This window comes from Podarcis vaucheri (assembly GCF_965113315.1).
Source record: "Podarcis vaucheri genome assembly, chromosome: 7".
Taxonomy (NCBI): Eukaryota; Metazoa; Chordata; class Lepidosauria; order Squamata; family Lacertidae; genus Podarcis; species Podarcis vaucheri.
This window is the reverse complement of record NC_138765.1, coordinates 58623439-58630490: the sequence shown is the minus strand read 5'-3', so window position 1 is coordinate 58630490 and position 7052 is coordinate 58623439.

The window sequence follows — 7052 nt, the reverse complement described above, 5'->3', positions numbered from 1 at the left end:
AGAAAACAGTTCTCAAATCATTTCATAAAATGTGTTGTTGAGCAGTTCCAAAGGGGAGCTGTGTTTCTGTCTACAAAAATAGTGCAAGGAAGATGCGTTCAAAAATTGGCTTCACAAAGTCGACATAGTTACAGCAGAATGCACTTTATGCTACCGAGGGTATTTGGTTAAATAGGAGAGGAGAGAAGCCGCAAGAAGCCATGCAGAAAGCAGAAAGCATAACAAATGAGAAACCAACAACAAAAGGATGCAACAAATCTCATCTTTTCTTTTTTAACTGAAAAAGATTTGTCCCCAGAAATTCCAGTGATAATAGCTGAAGTTCTGTAGGTTTACCACGGTATTTCTCACCATTAAATGGTGCAAGTCAAGGGCGGACAAACAAAATGCTTCCAAGAAATTGCAAGCAAGAAAAGAAATAAAATTCCTATGGATGAACAAAAGCAACTAGCATAGCAGAAAACATTTTGGGACCAAAATAACCAGAACATGTGAGTAAGGACTCGGATGGTATGCAAATGTGGTTCCCCTATCCCAGCTGGATCTGTTGCCACCAACAAGGGACACAGGGAAATTGTCCCAATAACTGTGTGACTGTTATGAGTGACAGAGAGGGAATTAAGCATGGCTTGCTTCATTTTCACAATGACAATGACAAGACAAGTGAGGCAATTGCGACACAGATTTCCCGCATTCTCCAGGAGAATGCTATCAACATTAACACCGTGTCATCTTATGTGCTGACAATGCCTCTGTAAATGTTGCAAAACACAGGTCAGTGTATCTTATATTAAAGCAGCTGAATAACCACCAGCAGGATGCAAATGCCATATAATTTACAATTGCCTCAAACATGGGATGCAGGGCTGGTCCAAGACATATGGCCACTTAGGCAAAACAAAAATTGGCATCCCCTTGCTATAGACACCTCCTCCTCGCTGCCATTGCCTGAAGTGACTGGAGGCAGCCCAGCGAAGCTGGAGGTGGCAGGGGAGAAAAAAGGAGGCTGGAGAAGAGTAAGTAGCGGCAGTGACAGCCCCACTCTTCTGAGGTGGCAATAGAGGCGGATTTAGGGGAGCATCATTGACACAAGAAGAAGAAGAAGAAGAAGAAGAGTTTGGATTTGATATCCCGCCTTTCACTCCCTTTAAGGAGTCTCAAAGCAGCTAACATTCTCCTTTCCCTTCCTCCCCAACAACAAACACTCTGTGAGGTGAGTGGGGCTGAGAGACTTCAGAGAAGTGTGACTAGCCCAAGGTCACCCAGCAGCTGCATGTGGAGGAGCTGAGACTCGAACCCGGTTCCCCAGATTACGAGACTCCCGCTCTTAACCACTACACCACACTGGTTCACCCACAAGGCACCAGGCCAAGAGGGCGCCTTCTTACCTGCTTCCCAATGCCTAGTTAGCACTTGCCCAGCTTGGGAAAGGAGGCAGGAGGGATCTAGGACTATGCCAGAGCCTCACACCTCCTCTCCAAAGCCCAGCATCTCACTTAGCCGGCTTCGGAAAGGCATCACAAGGCTGGTGGTGTGTGTGTCAAATTTTGGTCTCACACAGGATGTCATATTACCAAGGTGTACCACTGGTGGCGATTGCAGGCAACAAGAGCCCCTCTCAGCTTTTCTCAGCCTGTTGCCTGAAGCAACTGCTCCACAGAGGCTAATGGGTGGGTCAGACATGGTGGGATGAAGACTTTGAATTTTGATGTAGAAGCACTTGCCCTCAGAGTATACAGTGATCTTTCCCTCTTCTGCCAAGAAGATAGAATCTTTTACATCCTTTTTGCTTTCTCAGTTTGTAGAAATGGAATGCCCTCAGAGTATACAGTGATTTCCCCCTCTTCTGGCAAGAAGATAGAATCTTTAAGTCCTTTTTGCTTTCTCAGTTTGTAGAAATGGAATACAAACATGTGATTTGGCACATACCAACAAGATATTTGTCACTTCTACCCACTGTTGAATGCCTATCACACTTTTGGCCAGCATGGATGGCGTCCTTCTTTTCAGTGATGGAGGAAGAATGTGCAAAGAAGAATGTGTGGGGAGCATTCAGTGAGGGAGAACACAAATCTCTCCCTCCTTGTTGAGTTTGCTTTCAGCACAATCTGAAGAGAGACGTTCAGGATGCTGTGAAGAAACTGGATTGTAACAAATGTCAGCTGCACAGAACGCGATGATGCCACAGAAGGTGAGAAGACAAATTCTGTGGAAGATCGTTTGGGGCAATTGCTTCCCATCTGACAGCAAGAAAATCTGAGAGACAGGAAGCAAGATATTGACAGGTTGCTTTGAATACCTGGAGAAATAATATGATGCCGAGACATCCTTTAAAAAAACAAAACAAATATTAGTGCTCTGAAATGGGTTGATTTAGAGACTCTTGCTAGAGGGGTAGACATTGACAAGCATTGTATGGCCAGATGGGTACATGAAGGGGCTGAGGCTCACAGAGGTTTCCTGTAAAATTTTCTAGAGAACTCCATGAGTTTACTTCCTTTGTCTGCCTTGGCAGGAGGAAGCTGTAACACCACATAATTCCTTCCTGCCTGGGCAGCCTCCTCTTTCTTCATCATGCCTCCAAGGTGACCACATATGCTTGTCTGAGCTGTGCAGCTCAGACACCATTTTTGAATTTAAACTTTGTACTTTGGTTATTTAGGTAGTAGCTACAAACCTGCCTTCATTTTGCTGCTGTAATTGCTACTTCAAGACCTAGATTATGTAAGTAAATACTACTATTATTTCTTCACAAAACAGAATGTGTGTGGTTGTTGTTTTTGAGGAGGAGAAAAGGGAAAATCCAGTCTGCCTTAAAGCATCCTGGATTATTGTTTCTAGAAGGTTCAATCAACCTTGTCCTAGCTTCCAAGTTTAAGCTGGATGGTACTCTGCTGATCTGACTAGCGTGAGCAAGGAAAGATAATAACTAAATAACATATCCTCTCCTAGTGTCTAAATCCATTCCTACAAAAGGAAGATATTTTCTCAAAGGAGCTGAATATAGATCAGAGATGGGTGGAGGTTTTCAGACAAATGTCAAAGGGTAGTGGCAACCAAGTGAACATTTTCTATTCTGTATCTAATGCCTACCATAAGAGAGTTTTCAGTTTGATGGCACTACTATGGACCAAGGACATAAAGCAGCTGAGTGATAGGAGTTGTGAAGGCCAAACTGTAGGTGCAAATAAACATTAACATGACTGGTGCAGAATTTCTTGAAAATAAAATAATAGTAGTAATAATTTTGGCTTCTTAAAAAAGAACCTGGATCTGCTGAAAATGGAAAGAGGTCAGCTCAAATAATAAGTTAAAAGAAGGAAGCGGAGGGAAAGCCAATACATAATATGTTAAAGCATTTCAGTACCCAAGTGTCATGCCCATTAGTCCTAGCTGCAGTGAGGGAGAATACAATGAGCCTAGAAGGTTTACAGAAATGGCCCCAGAGAGTGAGGCCACATTTACACCACATTTTAAAGCATGATGATACATCTTTAAATATCCATGGCTTCCCACAAAGAATCATGGCGCTGTAGATTGTTAAGGGTGCAGACAGTTGTTAGGAGACTCCCTGTTTCCATCCTAGAGCTGCAATTATCAGAGTAGTTTAATCAACCCCTCTTCACAGGGAACTCTAGGAACTGTAGCTCTGTGAAGGGAATGGGAATCTCCTAAAAGCTCTCTGCACCCTTAACAAACTAGGGCTCCCATAATTATTAGAGGGAAGAAGCCATGTCCGTTTAAAGTAGTTTCATAGTGTTTTAAATGTATGGTGTAAATATGGCCTGAGTGGTCTTCTGAGGAAATCTGCCACTCTCCTTGGGGTTTATTGTTTAAAGATTAATCGAAGGGGTCAGACTCAGTCTGTGAATTGTAAGCAGCATTTTCAGGAGTAAAGCAATATGCAGAAATTCAATCTCGGTTGGGGAAAAAATATCCAGGCATTTCCTCAGCCGGAGTTGGCATCCCTGGCTGTAAGTAGGAAGCAAAGCAGGTGGGATGTTGGTGGGGCCCATTGACTCGAATAGACTACCCTCCACAGCTTTCTGTGTGTTGCCAACAGGCAACATACCTCTGCCATTGTATAATTCAGTGTTTCTATAATTCAATAAATGCAGGCTGCATCTGCCATTTCCACAAGTGGTAGTTACCATGAGGAGCAGTCAGCAGGCCCCTTTCAACATCTCCATAAACTGCATAAGGACTTCGGATGCAAACTAATTCAAAGGTACACCCCCCCTCACTTTTCAGATTAAGTTACCTTATTATTACTGTTCCACCTCTCCCTCTGCCCGCAAAAAGCTGAAATGGAAAAGGTCTAGACATGGCAACAGGAATAATCAGAAGAATGTAGGGCAAGGTGCATTTGCACGTAAGAAGAGATTTAAGGAGTTGCGGTTATTATTCTCTTAGAAAAGAAGGTAGTTGCAAGAGGACTGGATAAAATAGTTAAATAAATAAATAAATAAATATATGCATGCCCTGTGAGAACTCTTATTAATTCTGATCAATAATATGAGGATCAGAGGCTTTAAATCGCTAGCTATCGGGTGTGTTTTTGTGTGTGCCGAAGAAATTCAAATTAAAGCTGAGCTGCAATAGGGAAGAGGTCTTTTTTATTAACAGTCTTGTGCACCTAGAAAGTGTCCCGTTTCTCTTTCGAGTGCTTGTTCAAGGGTGGGTGGGTGTGCGTATGTATTCAGAAGGGTATCCCCAGTGCCAGGGCAACCGGGTTTTTGTTTTTTGTTTTTTTTGGCTGCACAGCAACAACCAATCTGATACAATAAACTTGCAGAGAACAGGGAGTATCAGGCTGAGTGTTTCAGCTTTGTTGGCTCTCGGTGATGATGTCATTATCATCACATGGCCAAAAATAGTTGGATATGTACCTCCATGATAGGATTTTAAAAGCATTGTTGGTATCCGTCTGTCTTGGGAGACAATGGAGGAGTGTGCCTTTGCGGGTCAAGTCAAATCATTGGAAGGTTACAATGCCTACTTTGGCTATAGAGACCAATATGGGAGAGAGATGTTTTGTTGCAGCTGGGGCAGATGAAAGTTGTGCTACTGCAGGTGCACCAAGGTGTTTCTTCTCTCTGTGCTCTTCCCAGTAGTCATTCATCCTCTGGGCACTGCTGTGAATACACAACCTGACTGTCTGTCTCCAAGCACTGTAGTCATCTGCACGGGATTCCAACATGTCTGGGTTGATGTTGCCAGCCTTCATGTCTTGTTTGCATGCATGAAAAAAACAGATGCCTTTGGGCGTGGCTCAAGTTTACTCTCCCCATGTGTGACTCTTAACAACTACTTTTCCAAGGCATACTGCCTCCAACAGTGGAGAAAGTACATAGCCGTTATAGTTAGTAGCCACTGATAGCCAAATTCATGCAGGGTAAGGCTAGTAGATAGCTATGAGTTCAGCTTCACGCTCAAAATAGCCTTGTGGAATGACTCCATTGTGATTGCACCACTTCAAAGTCCGCTTGCATATTACAGGTATAAGCCGTTCTTTTTTTCAACAGAGCACAGTAAGAGCCTCTCCAACCAGGGAACTAATTACCTAAAGGAGTTGTCACAGGTGTAGTGGTCTGAGGTTACAGGGTGTTGAAGACATGTTGCCACAGGGTCCCTGTCTCTAGCATCCTAGAGCCACCCAATCGGCATGAAATTGGAGCTTTTTAGCCACTTAGGTCTTCTCACCCTTTGTGCTGCTTGGAGCCAATCAGAGTGGAGGGAGGTGAGTCAGCCACTGAAGAGTGGCTCCTGAGGTCACTCTGCAGAAGGTGTGTGGAAGAATACCCAGGAAGAGCTGTTCTGTATGCTCCAAAGTTAAGAATTTAGGAACACTGAAAGCACAAGATGCTTCACTTTCAAGAACATGGTGTGCAAGTTTTATTTTATGTAGAATGGAACAATTTAAGTGCAGAGAAAATAGTAGATTTAGCTGAAGGTAGCACAAACAGATCTGCAATTATTGTTGCAATGCATCTTATTATTATTAAATTGTATAATCTTAGAAGGATGTGTGTATGTGACTAAAATGAAGGGATTTGTCATTGCCCTACTGAGAGTGAAGGTCTCATTGCGGCTGGAAGTCTTCAAGGTGAGGCTATTAGTTGGAGATGCTCTAGATCACCAAAGACTCCCTCCAATTCTCTGATTCTACTTGGAAAGTAGCGTGAACTCTGATGAGCTAGTTCTAACCCAGCGCGAACTCTGATGAGCTAGTTTTCCATATGTAGGGAGTCCTATTTATTTCAGGGGGTCCTATTTACCATATGTATTTATAAGGGAGCATTTTAGTGTGCAATCCCACGAGAGATGGAGGTTGGCTTATTAGGACAAATGGGGTTTTGCCCCATCAAACTCAGTGTGCCCTCAGTCAGCTTCCACCAGCCTTCCTTCTTACGTATAACCAGTTCAGTGGCAGCACTGCCTGTCAGCTTCCTCCTCTTCTTTATTCTCAGTGTTCCCTTGCAGGACTCAGAAGGTAGGAGGAGCCCTAAACTAGAATTTGATGGCTGCACGTGCCATTGGCTCTTTGGTTCCACCTACAGTTGGTCTCCCTGCTTTTTGTTTTTATGGTCAGCAGCAGCTGCCACCCAACAGCTATACGAAAAGGTGCAATCCCGAGAGGGTTGCATCCCATGGTTATTTCAAAATTTCTTGATTGGCTATGTGAACATAAAAGGGTACTTCCTTGACTGAGAGTTGCCTTGTTTATCTCATCCTTGGTTTCTCCTTATGGTTCCCTAAGGGACTGCTTGTCTTATTCTGACAAATTCCTGGTCTCTGAAGTTACACCCTCTCCCGATAGTAGACACAAAGGGCAGGCTGCAATTACTGAAGCTGGAAATGCTTTCTGCACGTAATTGGAAGCAATCTTTAAAAATTATGCTTTGACGTATTTCAGGACAGATCTAATATTGAAAGGAGATGTCAGTGTCAGGTCTACTGGTCTGGGCCTCAGCCCTGGCTCAAATGAAATCCCTTGTATTCTCTCACTGCATGGCGAAAAACTACCTTTTCTCTCCTCACCGCTCCCTCCT